Genomic DNA, 13,768 nt, shown 5'->3' with positions numbered 1-13,768 from the left:
TAGCACGCACTCGAGGAAAGCGGTGCACGTTCTTGCAGGCAGGGGAGGCCGGAGGTGGGCGTCCCACGGGCACCAGCATGGTGGTTTCGCTGCTCTTCAGCACAAAGGAGCCACAGGAGCATCACAGGAGCAAGAGGGGAGAAATCGTAAGGCTCAGTGATGCAGAACCTCCACATGTAACAGCACAAGTTGTAAGTCTACATGTATTAGAAAAAAAACTAGTTAATTAATTTTCTCAAGAAAACATGCTTTTCAGGGCTTTTACAGGGTCTGGCATTACTGAAGCTCCACTCCTACAACAGACTCACTGGCTGCTGTGCCAGCAAATGCATAAAATGCTCTGTTTGCACACAAGGGCCCATCTGTTCAATCGCTCACAACTGGATCCAAGAGCTCCGCTGTTATTATTTGGATCACTGTGCCCATAGGAATGTCTTTATCCTATGGCATGGACAAACATGTCTCAGAAAGGACACTGTCATCATCATTACTCAACTGTCTTTGCACTCTCCCCCCCTGGAGCTGAACTTTGCCAGCTACCAAATACTGAGGACAGAAACTCTGCGGCATTTACCACCAGGCTTCAGCGCAGTCTGGCCACTGCTGGCCACGTGGAGCGACTGACAACGGACGCGCTTCAGGTTTCATAAAGCATAATCCTTGTATCTCATAACCTCACCAGGAACAAAACAACTGCATTAAAAGACGGTGAGGAAGAAGCAGTCTGCTGACCCCAAGCAAGTGTCGTGACGTGGGGAGATTTATTCTTCCCGCATCTGTGTATTATAGCTGTATTACAGATTAAATCACAGCCCTAGGAGACTTCTCCCCAATGCCTCAGCTTTCAGCTGTGAAATGAAACCAACTCACAGTGTCCCATAATGTCTTTGGTACCTTTGACTTCAGATTAATGTTCTGGGCACTGCGAGAGTTGGTCACTGCCGGCTGAGGGACCCGAAAGACCTTGGAAATGGTTCGCCAGCCAGCTGAAGCCATTACCCAGAACAAATTGCCTTCAGCTAAAGGCAAGAGGGTACCGTACTAAAACCCAAGACTTGAGACTTCATTTACCAGTTATTTGAAGACAGATATATAACAACAAACAATAAAACAGCTTTGATTTTGGATTCCCTTTTAGGATACCTTCCAGTTGGCAAGCTGCGCTGATCTGCAAGTCCTGCCTTCAGACCGGCCTTTCCCAGAATGAATCCTGACGTACAGGAGCCACTTCTCACATCTCCACGGGCTTTCTGATGAGCACTAAACATCCCGTTTTGGTAACTGCTTTATATGGACAATATTTGGTCTTTCACGACCATTGTCAGTGCCAAACATGAATGAGTTCTTCAACTCTTTCCTCGAGCAGCGTGGACACCACTAGGACAACGATCTCTTGCCTGCAAACGTTTCACACGGCGCAAGCACAGTGCTGCCCACCAGTTGTGTTACTGCTGGGCGTGCAGGAGGTGCGAGGCTCCCCTGCAGGGCTGGGAGGCAGCACGCATCCTCCTTCCCCAATATATTCTCCTGCTGGCTCCGACAGCACTGTAAGGGTCAGACCAGATTTGCGAGCAGATGAAAACAAGCCACGACCTGTGACCAACACGTTACAGCTGCAGCCGTGACCATTAATCCTGCTGCAGCTCAGGGTGGGACTGGTCTGTGCTCAGCACTGCCTATGCCCGACCGAGGTGGGGTGAAGGACGTGGCCCAGGGCTCAGCTCCCCCCCAGCAGGGCTCTGAAGGGCAACCTGCACCTGGACATGAGCACCCCGCGGCCCTAAGTCCTGCGGGTTCGAGGCCACCCGTTTGGCTGATGTCAGTACCAGTGCCTGTGCTACTAAGGACAGACGCATGCTGAATGTGGCCCTGAACCCTGTCACATCAGTCTCAGATTTACACCTCTCAGCTAACACCTCTCTCTAACTGGCCACACAGGGCTATGCAAGGAATTAGTTGGCGTTTCAGAATTACATAAGCATCTTGTGAAAATATTTTTTTTTTATTTAAAATTAACCTGTTTTAGTATTTAAACAAATGGCTATATGGCTAAGAAAGCATTGCCTTATTATTTCTCCAACAGTTTGACTGATTAAAGGTGGTTTTTTTTATATATATTATATTAAAATAAATCATTCTGAGAGGAATCATTACATTCTTACCATAGACACAACTTGTTTTAGTGACACAATTATGCTGTAAAACGTCTTATGTTTTACGTTTCAGTTTGGGCAGTTTATACTCTGCAGCATCGGCACACACAAATCTGAAGTGCATCATATCGACATACACATTAAGTACAAGTGCTACCAAAAACGTATATATATCAAAGCCTTACTGGTTTCTGGAATTAAACAAGAAAGTCCATCAAGCAAGACTGGAAAAGACTGAGCTGCAAGGATCACTGCGCAAGAGGAATAGCTGCAGAGCGGAGGCTGAAATGAGCGCAGACTTGCCAAATTCTGCTCAGAGAGAATTCCAGAACTTCCACAATTTGCACATTCAGAAAAAAGGGGTAAAATCCATCTGCAACCCCACCTACACAGGCAAGACACATGCTCGGGGGTGAATAATATTTGCTCCTAAGAACTTAGATTCTCACACTAACAAAATTAATGGTCAGAAGTACCACAAGCGGCTTTAAATGATCCATGTCAATTTGTGTTCAGCTTTAAGCACCTTACCTCCTTTTCTGACACACTGCGACTCTATAGATTCTGTGAAACAACCCAAAAATCTGGGAGACAGAAGGAATCCTCCAGTCTTGCCTTCTGCAGCACCAAGACACTGCAGGAAAGACAGTGGGAAGAGAAAGACTTTGAAAAATTAGAACCATTCAATCAAGGGTATGAACAACTGTCTATCTGAGGACAGTGGTCCACACTTTAAACATTAACCATGGGAATTATACTTAAACATACTGCAAACACTTGATGCCATTTTGCCAATGTCTGGCCGAAGCATCTCTCCTTATTTTAGGCCTTGCTCTCATGTGCAGAATATTCGCTGCAGCTCTTGTCAATTCCAGTTCAGAAATAGAGTACAGTAAATCTAGAAATACAGAGCAGTGGGGGAGCAAAGATTAAAATAAAATGCTTCTTGTATAGAGAAATTAAGTAAACGAGAACCCTGGAAACAAGGCAGATGAGCTGAGTGGATGTGCCAGAGCTCTGCAGTGCTGAATGGTAAAAAGAAAAAGCAAGATACAGGTACACACTGCGCCTCACCAGAAGCAGGGAGCATCTCGGAAGTTATCAGTTAGCAAGTTTATGATTTGCTAAAAGATAACGGGAAGCACTCCTGTGTTCTTGGGGAAGGTGGTCCCTCTGCTTGGGCAAGTTTGGAAATGACGGTCTCCTGCGAACACGGGACTGCAAAGGGGGACGAGCCCCTGCTGCCACTGAACGCGTGGCTCTGCTGCTCACCTCCTGCTGCTGCCACAGCCCCTTCCTAGCTGCATCACCAGCTCAGCTGCTTGCAGGTCAGTTCGCCCTTCCCAAAGAACCTAGCTGTTCTTTGCAAAGGGTTCCCACTGGAATAAAGCGCTGGATTCACGTGCCTTGACAAATGTTCTTCTTCGTATCACGCAGTTCAGAGTCTGCTTCTCGCAGAATGAAAAGGACAAAGAAGCCACTTCATGTCTCCACGTAGCACAGCCCGGGGACAGGCTGAGGAACAGCTAACCAGGTGGTGTTTTAGGCAGCAGAGCAGTTGTTCTCTCCCTTAGCTTGACTCTGTTAGCTTGACTTGAAATGCTTTCTTCTCTGCAGCGGGTCAATAAACTTTTTTCTTTTACATGAAACTTAAAACATATAAAACATTTAAAGCAGGCCACGAGACTTCCTCTAGTCTTCTCAGATTTGCTATTCTTAGTGAATAGGGGAATTTAGAAGGAGCTGAGTTTTGACTCACAGAAATAGAAGTGCTATTAAAAAAGAAACAGGGCACAATAATTGTGTAGAGCAAAGTTGATATTGGAGCATGAACGCCCTGAGGTGGCTGCGAGCAGTCTTTTCTCACCTACTCGTCAGTTCTTAATTTTTAACTTGGTTCAGAGATCCTGCTGAGTTCCCAATGAGCTTTGCAAACTCAACATATGGCCCCAGTGAAATGCAACTGCCCACAGGGCAGGGAAGTTTTCAGCTCATTGAACTCCAGTGTTGGGAAAAAGGAAGAAGATATTTCAGGCAAAGACAAGGCACACACTGCTCTTATAAAATATTACCACTACGCAGGGTTAGCAAAGAAAACTTTATAGTATCTTCTCTGAATAAATGAACAAATTTTCATTGCTACAGCTCAGTCAAGACTGTCTCAATCACAAGCTCAGACCAACAATCTGTCCTCCCCATTCTGCCTACCAGAACATCTTGTTCCTTTAAATGCAAGAGCAGAGTATCAGTCAACTTAGCAGCATTTAAAGCTCAGATCATCACAGCTTCTTGTAATCCATGAGACGTACTCAACTCAGGTCCTAGATACATGAACAATTTCGCAGGCACTGCAAATCAAGTTATGAGTAAAACTGAAAGAGGGTAGGAGTAGATTGGATACAATGAAGTTGCCCACACAGGCTGTGGATGCCCCATCCCTGAAGTGCTCAAGGCCAGGCTGGATGGGGCTTTGGACACAACCTGATCTAGCGGGAGGTGTCCCTGCCCGTGGCTGGGGGTAGGAACTGGATGGTCTGTAAGGACCCTCCCACCCCAAAACATTTCATTTTCAGTATGGAACCAGGAAGAGCCAAATAAGCTTGCTGTCAGCAGGTGTAACAAAGCAAAACACAGCTCGCAGAACACACACCAGCACCTGCGGGTGCTGGCACAGCCATAAAGGCAGCCTGGTTGCAGTGGGGTAAATAAATACTGAGAGCAGGACACGGCCAACAGCCTCCAGCAACCAAGTGAGCGTTGGTTCTCCAACTAGTTATAAGATCCCTGGTACTGACTAATCACCCTTTCCCACAGAAATTCACACATTTCATTGTCTGGTATACAAGTCACGGTCACGCTGGGCTGGGCGCACGTTATGCTGACTTTGCACCAAGGGAAATGTCTGCACTAGAGCCAGGGCAACGAGCTACAGCTGTGCACGCTCACGTTGCTTACTGCAGCCCCACGAGCAGCACCGACCTTCCAGGCACGTTTCGCAGAGCTGCCAGACCTCCTCCTAAGACAGAACTGGCTCTGAATCAGACCGAGAAAAGAGGGAGCCCTCTTTTAAGAAAAAAAGCCACACGTTGTGTATTCTCTGTTTATCTGATGGCACATATATACATACAACTTCATGCCTCTCCTGGCTACCAACAAGGCGTGGGTAAAAATAGAAGCTAATGCATCTCCCGACCCATCTGCTGTTCCAGCCCTTCTGCTGGGGGATCTCCAGATCTGCTGCACCGCTTGGCAGCTCTCCACGAGGACGTTCCCAAATAAGTGTGGTTTGCAAGAGCACGGGATAAAAGCCCCAACGCAAGGCGTGCTGCTCCTTCTCATTTAAGCGAAGCAATGGAATAGATTTCCTACAAATGTTAAACTGATTAACATTCCCCCAAAGCCCTATCTGAAGCCTGTCAGCTACCAAGTGCCTCTGCACTGAGCTGCCCAGCTCTGCCCAGGCAGCACCACGAGCCTTTTAACACAAAGGGAACTCTTGAAGGACAAATGACATTTCTTCGGCTCCGAGTTCTTCAGCTCTGTCAGGTGAGTGCCAGGAGAGGACTCGGCCAGAGGAGCACTGACGCAGATACTTTAAAATTATATAAATAAATAAGTAGTGATTTTTGCCTCGGCTCGCTCTCCCCCTCCTGTTAAGTAGGTCACTCTGCCTGCTATGGAAATCAGCTGGTCTTCAAAGCAGGTTTGCTCCTCTTTCCTTATCTCCTTAGTATTAGAAATGTGCAAACCACTGTAAGAGCAAAAGCTAATTTCAGACTAATTTGATTTATTCCTGGCATGGGTATAAATATGAAACTGTATTTATTTGTCAAAAAACCCTGAAACGTGACAAATGAATGAAAGCTTGCCAGGTATCTACCACACAGTTAGTTCTGCATTTGGTACACAGCTAAAGATCCAAGTCCCTGACATAACATAATGCAAATGAAATACACAGGGTCTTAGTGACACAGCAAGGGGAAAAAATCTCTCCAATTAGACTGTGAATGCTCGAGGGACTGATGTGAGAGAAGCCCAGCTCATACCGATTTTGGCTTGAAAATCAGACCTTATCTTTCCATTTCTTTAACCTCAGCATCCAGCCTTCAATCTGTACTGCCAAGTAATGAAGCACTGAAGACAAGCCTGATCCTGACCCTGCCAAAGCCACTGGAAGCAACGCAGCGTGCACCTGTGATGATGAGAGTGGGTTCCTCGGGCTTTTCCCTACTCACCCATATGGAGGGAACTGGGCAGGATCCACTTGTTAGACAAATTCATGACCCAGACAGGCTTACAGGGTTTTAAACCAGCAGTTTGAGCTGTCCTTATACAGATACACAGAAAATGGTGGTGGTGATTGAACCAAGCAGCACCCTCTAAATTCAGCTGCATTAACACGCAAGGAACCCCCACGGGGGGGAGCTGAGCTCCCTCAGGGCACCCCAGGTCCTGCAAATCCCACCCCGCTGCTCCCACTCAGCTCCTTTCAGGAAGCTCCCAGCAACTGAGTATGCGAACTGCAGAAAAGGCAACTCAAAGGCATGAAAAGAAATTCCAGTGCTCACAGAAGGCAAATACTGAAAGGACTTATCTAATAACATCAAAAAAACGAGTTAAAGAAAATGAACCACAAGAATTTCATTATTACTTGAATGTCCATATCAGCATTTAAAAAAGAAAAAAAACAGTGTTTTAAAATTCAAGAACAAAGGAATTTCCTAAGACTGGAAAAGCGTTCGCCTTTGTGCACCTCTGAAGATAATCACATGGTACAAGATCCTGACACAGCACGTTCCACGAAGCTCTAACAATTGTGCAACTTCAGCCTGTTCTTTTGCTCCATTGATCCAGCCAGAAGACTCCTAGATCAGCTTTATTTCAACTCCTTGAGTTTCAGCTCAAGGTTTTAAGCCAAGACTCAGCATGGAGGCTTGAGAAAAGGAAATGAAGGAGCAGGCAAAAAATAAAAATGTTGTGGTTTTTTTGCTGTTTTCTGTGTGTATGTGCTTTGTGGGTTTTTTTTGGTTGGTTGGTTGGTTGTTTTTTTTTTTTTTTAAAGAAAACCTTTTGGAGGAAAGAGAGAGGAAGAAGTTATAGGTCAGATGCTGCCTCTAACAGAAGCAGCATTTTGCCTTCCATGCAGCAGAAAGGGAGCCAATGGCTAGGAAGCAAGAAATAAGCTGAGCAGCCACGTGGGGACTGCCAACATGTGCAGAAGGAGCTATGGCTGGTTGGTAACATTCAGCATGAGAAGGACCTACAGCACATCACACACCTATTTTCTTTTAAATCCGAAGGAATTATTTCACTGGATGTGAAGTGAAGAACCAAGAGAGCTGACAAGCACAACAGGCATGTAGGTCTAAGTATAAATATATATCTATATTTCTATTACAACTAAATAAGGCAAAAGATGTCTCCCATCAGGGAAATCGTGCAAGTCCCTACCTAAGCCCAAAGGCTGGACACAGCTCATCATTTCACTATCAAACCCCCATTACCAGCTTCCTGTCTCCTGGGGGACACATTTGTGTGTCCTGGAGGAGCAGCATGGGCTAGCGACAGTCTGGACACAGCTTCACCTGCTGAACCTCAACCCTGCAGGCAAACCGTCAGGCGGACACATAGGAGCCTACTGAAAACACAGCCTGGACAGCAGACAGAAGGAAACAAACTTGACAAATCCATTGCAGATTAACTCCTCGGAAACACGCCGCAACAACATGCAATGATAACAGAGCTCTAATTACTTGCCTAGACTTTGATTTTTAAGATGAGCTCAAGCAGAGAAATTCTGTTGGTGGGAGCCACCTTTACTCACCCTGTTAGTGTTGCCCCTGGTCTCTCATACACATCCCACCCGGTGCAGCGCCTCTCTGCCCCCTCCAGCCGAGCAGGCAGGCACCCGCACGGCTCTGCCTTGGCAGAGCACGGGGCAGCCCTTCTCCCTCCCGTACATCCTTAACCAGCTGCAGGGGCTGCAGAGAGTCCTATAACCTCAGCCCACAGTGCACCCATATGGAACGCAGAAGGGAACAGTTTCGTCTCTCGCAGAGATATGCTAAGGTATGCGAAGGGACCCAGCGGGGCGACAGCTTTCAGCTCTCCTTTCCCCTAGGGGCAGGGACCGGGACAAGCCCGCAGCAGGGGCAGGAGGGCTCCAGGTACGCCGTGGCACTGAGGTCCCCGGCTGCGAGGACCATGGTGTGCAGTGATCCCCTCCAAAACGTGTGCATGGCTTTCCTCCCCCAAAAAAACAAAGCGCAAGAGAAGGGCGATCCCACATAGCATCCTTACAGGGTCTGGATGAACCAAAAGCATTCATGGATCCACTTATTTCATGTTTCTGAATGAAACTGAATTTACTACCTGGTACCAAGAACCCAGGTCTCATGAACTGGTTGCTGTGGAAGAGATTTCCTGCTCTTTGACCAGAATTTCAAGGCTGGACCTGGACTATTCCCTTCGAAAAGTCTCCGTTTTAAGAAATGGCATTTTTCAATGAAATCTGTTTCACTGAAAAACGCCTGACCAGCTCTCCTTGTATGTAAAGCTAGGTCTGACCAGCACAGCTCAGACACACATGCATCCATAAGGACATCCATGGTTAGGGTTTAGATTCAGCCTATCCTAAAAATCCAGGTTATACCTAAAGCTTTCACCTGCATTCAAGCTTCCTTAAAACTTTAACGGATCGGTTGCAGACGTGAGTCCTGCCCACCCAGCCCCAAAGCACTGCCTCTGTTCTGGGGTGTGCTCATGCTGCCGTGCTTGCTGCCAGGACGCACCTCCCAAAGACTGGCATTCAAAAAAACCCACATAATTGCAAAAGGCCTGGAGTTTTTTGGATTTAGAAAGGGCACTATTAATATTAATATATCATTTTATAATGGGAAGAAATACGGAAAATAGACAGCACTGTGCCTTAAGCCCTAGAATCAGCTGGGATTTTTGGCAGCACACGCTGAAGAAGACAGTAGCAGCTGTCAAATCACAGCTGGAGTTGCCTCTGGTGAAGGTGATCGAGAAATGGGATTAAGGAAAAAAACAGGTAAAATTCAGGTAAAATGAAATGCAAGGAGGACAGACAGCTCAGCTAATGGGCTTTTCTTGCTTGCAGAACATCTAAATTGTTCTGAATTGCATATTTCCCCCTTGTCCTACGAGTATGGTCTCTGCTTCCTATTTTTTCCTATTTTTTCTTTTTTTTTTTATTGCTACTACTTTCCATTTTCCCTGCACTCTTGGCTCCTTGTTTTGCAGGGAGGTCCATCAGAATTTATGGGCAATACTATCAGTGGGGCCTTTAACTCAATTGCCTGGTGCCTTTACCCATCACACTGGCCCTTGGTGCCAAAGGACGGACCATGAGGAAAAACCTGCCTTTTTTGTCCCCACGGGCAGCTTGGGGAGCTTGCAAAGCTGCTGCTCTGGCTGCTACCTTCCACATCACATTTCACCTGTTACAAATTTGTTGGAAAATCCTAAGAGCTATTAAAAAAAAAAAAAAAGATAAATAGAACAGGAAATCCCAAATCCAAAACTGCTTCACCCCAACTGCCCCTGGGTATGCCCTCACTGACTCAGCGTGAGTTTAAGACATAAACCAATGCTCACTGAAAATCTGTGTGCTCTCCAGCACTGCTGCTCCACTGCCAAGTCCAACTACATCTGCTTCCACCGGGGACCTTTATATCAAAAACTTTCTAATGAATAACAGTATAAGGTGAACACTTAATGCCAACCTGCAAAAATCGCCAATACTACTCAATTAAAAAAAAAATCACCAGCAGTTAGCTGGGAACTAGGACAGCTGCAGTATTTAAAATACGTACTACAAATGAGAAACACTTAGGCACATCATAATTAGTAAATGGCAAATATTAGGAGTTATGGGAAAAGAGATCGTTAAAACAGATTTTAATAGCCCAGCATTTCACACATTCAGACATGAAAATCCAGCCTGCGTACACTCTGAGCGTTAAGCCTACATTAAGAAACAAACTGCTTCATTTTTAGAGTAGTAAAAACAAAGGTTAAAAATGTGCTTCAGCACAAAACCCATAATTTTTCCACAGTGACTGTATTGTTTTGCTTTACATGGCTAATAATACCTGCCCGGGCTTCATATCCACACATCTCCTGAACACTCTACCATGCTAACACTTTAATCATGAAACCTGCAGAAATACATTTGGTATTAAGGTTTCTGGAAGGAACCTATCTTTTTAGTAATACTTCATTTACAGAAGATATCTAGTTGAAAATAACACTTTTTTTTTTTTTCAGATCACCATTTTTCCACAACTTGTAACAAAACCCCCAAGCAACCTCGCTGCATCCAAACACTGCCATAAAAAACAGAGATGCCCCTGGCATCCCCACACAGGCAGGTGCTGTTCCCTGCCTGGACACCTTGTCCCATGCCCCCTCTCCTCCTCCCCACCAATTTGTGTGTTACCCACCCACATCAGCCTCCTGACCTCCCCCCTTCTCTGCTCCCCTGGCTTCTCAGCCCCATTTCTCATGGCTGCCAGCTCAGTCCCTCTGCTCCTCTTCTCTTTGCGCCAGGTTTGTCCCTCCTGTCCCTCCATGGGAACAATGGCACGCGTTTTCTTCATACATCATCTCCAGAAACATCTGTGCCAGTTTGCTGAGATTAAAGATAAACAGGAGCTTGACAATATCTGACCACTTCAGCCTAATTGGAAAAACGATTAACAAATGAAAGCAATTTCTCAGGATGGGAAAGGTTGGGCAGCCTCATAATAAGATGCTAACAGAGATGCTTACACTTGGGTCTGCGGCCTTGGAGTGAAGGACTTTCTTTGGGCATCCGGTTCCACTAATTATAATTGGAGCCGGGTATTTCTGGATATCCAGTTCCAGTAATTATAACGGAAGCTGGACATTCAGGGGAATTTCAGAACTTTCCATACAGCTGCACAAAACCCACAAATTATGCCTCAAACTGGGATGTGATGTCGCAGTTCCATTCCTTGCCATTCATTGCCTCTTTCCTCCTTGCAGCCTGGCAGCCGGTTCTAATTTGCAAGGTCTGATGTTGGATCAAACAGGCAGCATCAGTAGGGAGGAAATGTGTACAAGGAACACAGAATTAATTAGTATTGGAAAGTTGAGCAACATCCTGAGAAAAGACTGATGAAAGTGTAAAGTCCCATGTTACTGTCTATCCCCCTTTAATGTCTGTGCAGAACAGACACTGAACTCCCTCAGAAAGTTGCTTATTGATTCTGCACTTGATCCAAAGACAACTGAAGTCAATATGACCTGACCCCAGTAACACCTTTCATGTACGACAATGTGAAGGGCCAGTAACCACCTTCCAGGCACTCCGGACAGGGGCAGATTTCCAAACAAAAGCTCTCCACGTGCCCACAAATCAGCTGCACAACCGCGTTGTCTCACTGCCCCTTCCCACCACAAGCACTAACCAAACCGCACCGTGTTTGAACTGACCCCTTCGCATCAGAGAAAGCAGCTCACCCACCCCCAGTCCTTTAATTATTCATGTCGTTTGCAGTTTTGTTTCTGACCTCCACCTCGAGGGCTTAAAAACAGCTGTCCCCCCTCGGGCATTGCACCTGGTCAATGAAAGCGGCCTTACCTGATGAGCACTGGCCCCACCACCAGCATCCCCTACCCCACGACAGAACCCCACCTTCTGACAACCGGGATGCCACCGTGCGTCCCTTTAGGGGATGATGCTCAGTGGACAGTTTCCTCCTTCTGGACCAAGGCATCCCTGACAGCCTCCTTGGGGCAGAAACCCAACGAAGCCGGCGGATGGGCACTGCTGGCTGCCCTCCTCCCCAGCCCTCGAAGGCCACGGAGACCCTCGGGCTGGGAGTCCAAAAACCAAAACCCAAAAAACGCAGAGAATTAACACAACATTAGGTCTAATTCTCCCCCATCTTCTGCCTCATTCTGTTGCACGATTTGTCTCCCTAAATGATAAAGAGCTTGGGAACGGCCTGTTTCTCACTGGTTTATAGCACCGAATATATGGGATGCGAACCAGCCACTGAATAAGGTCTTAATGCACGCGAGTGGTAACCCCTTAATCAAGGCTAAATTCCAGTCATTTGTTAGGGTAAGGAATAGGAAGCAAGGCAAATGCCTCTTCTGTTCTTTCTCATGTTTTCTGTTCCGACCTCTTTAATGCCAATTGCAAGCATTTAAAAACCACCAGAACATCAGGCGATTTTTCTTTGTTCTCATCCCATTTACCACATAGAAACTCTTCATCTCGCTCTGTCCTTGAGGCACTCACTCAGCAATATATAAGAGAACCTGAACCCCTGCCTCGCAGATTTTTTCTAACGTTATTCGAAGTGATTTGTCCAGCATCATACAAAGTTGGAGGCAAAACTGAGACGTACATCTTTTCTCCTGAACGCCTGGTGCCCTTAATGGTGAAACCAGTCCCTTCTAATTATACGAATAACAACTTCAAGGAAACTGAAATTTCACATTATGGCATTCGGTTTACACTTACGAAGGGCAAAGCACAACATGGCCCCAACCTTGACTGCAGGTCTAGAAAAGCGTATTGGTTATTACTGTTATTGTCTTGTCAGCGCAAATATGAAAAAGTGAAATAAAATCTAGCAGAACAGGGTTTTTCTGTTCCGACCTATTTAAAGCATTCAGCGTTCCAGCACACTCCACTAAAAAGGGTAAAAGTCAACAAAAGTTATTTTCAACACAATAACAGAATATAAGCAAACTTTTAAATATCATTAAACGGATTTTCACTTTTTTTTCTCCTTTGTGTTTTTGAGAGTACCATCAAGTAATGGTTTTGAAAAAAAAAAAAAGTTAGTAATTTGGCACAAACACGATTGCTTTTATGATTTAATTTAAAGTGTAATGTGGGCAAAGACCCAGAAAGGAATTCTAATTGTTTCACCTTAATATTAACCTTCTCACTTCATCTTCATGCTCTGAGAACACACAACCATGGAGGGCTGTTACACTGTCTGAAGCGCTACACACGCAAATGCAAAATAAAACAAAGGTTAAATGAAGTCTCCCAGCAGTGAGGTAACTTACTTAACTCCCATGCCTGTTCACTCCCTCTGCAGGTTGACAAAACACCCAAAATAACTCAGCCAAGGCTGAGGACCTTAATCCACTGTTGATTTTTCTCTTGTAACAGTTTTCTGCTTTCTGTATCTCAGCAGCACTCAGACACGCCAAGGAAAAACAATTTGGATTCCCTCTGCCTGCAAACACAAAAAGACCCTACCACTGCTACACAGAGGACACGGGGAAAAAAGAAAACCCCTTCAAGTTTTTTGCTGCTTTCTCCCCAACTCTTCTCCGTTTGGACGCTGGGGGATGGAGCCGGGGTGCTGCAGGGCCCGCAGGCGGCGCAGGGCAGGCTGGACACAGCCCTTGCCACCCACAGCCCGCAGAAGCACGGAGCCGTCGCACTCCAGGTGAGGAGGAGCACACGAGATGCCCATTTGCACAGAAGGCAAGGCTACCAAGGGGAAGAGGGACTGAAGATCCCCCTCCATTCCTCAGTGTGCGATGCTGACGTGACACAGGTCATTTTACTGCATGCACTACGACGAGGTAACCAG

At 46.1% G+C, this 13,768-nt stretch overlaps 1 protein-coding gene and 1 long non-coding RNA gene across 3 annotated transcripts in view; one reads left to right on the top strand and one right to left on the bottom strand.

Annotated features, from left to right (window-relative positions):
* GALNT17 (polypeptide N-acetylgalactosaminyltransferase 17) overlaps positions 1 to 13,768 on the bottom strand; it is a 208,435-nt gene that overhangs the window by 185,570 nt on the left and 9,097 nt on the right. The gene's annotated exons all lie outside the window — the stretch shown is intronic.
* Positions 1 to 13,768, top strand: part of LOC308180682 — a 51,402-nt gene that overhangs the window by 32,627 nt on the left and 5,007 nt on the right. Inside the window, exon 1 of the long non-coding RNA XR_013941124.1 lies at positions 1 to 13,768. This exon is cut by the window's left edge and continues 32,627 nt beyond it. This is a non-coding gene — a long non-coding RNA (uncharacterized lncRNA).

The sequence above is a fragment of the Anser brachyrhynchus genome (genome assembly GCF_964034855.1).
Source record: "Anser brachyrhynchus genome assembly, chromosome: 20".
In the NCBI taxonomy this organism is placed as follows: domain Eukaryota; kingdom Metazoa; phylum Chordata; class Aves; order Anseriformes; family Anatidae; genus Anser; species Anser brachyrhynchus.
The sequence above is the reverse complement of the archived record's forward strand: the minus strand, read 5'-3'. Positions and strand labels throughout refer to the sequence as shown.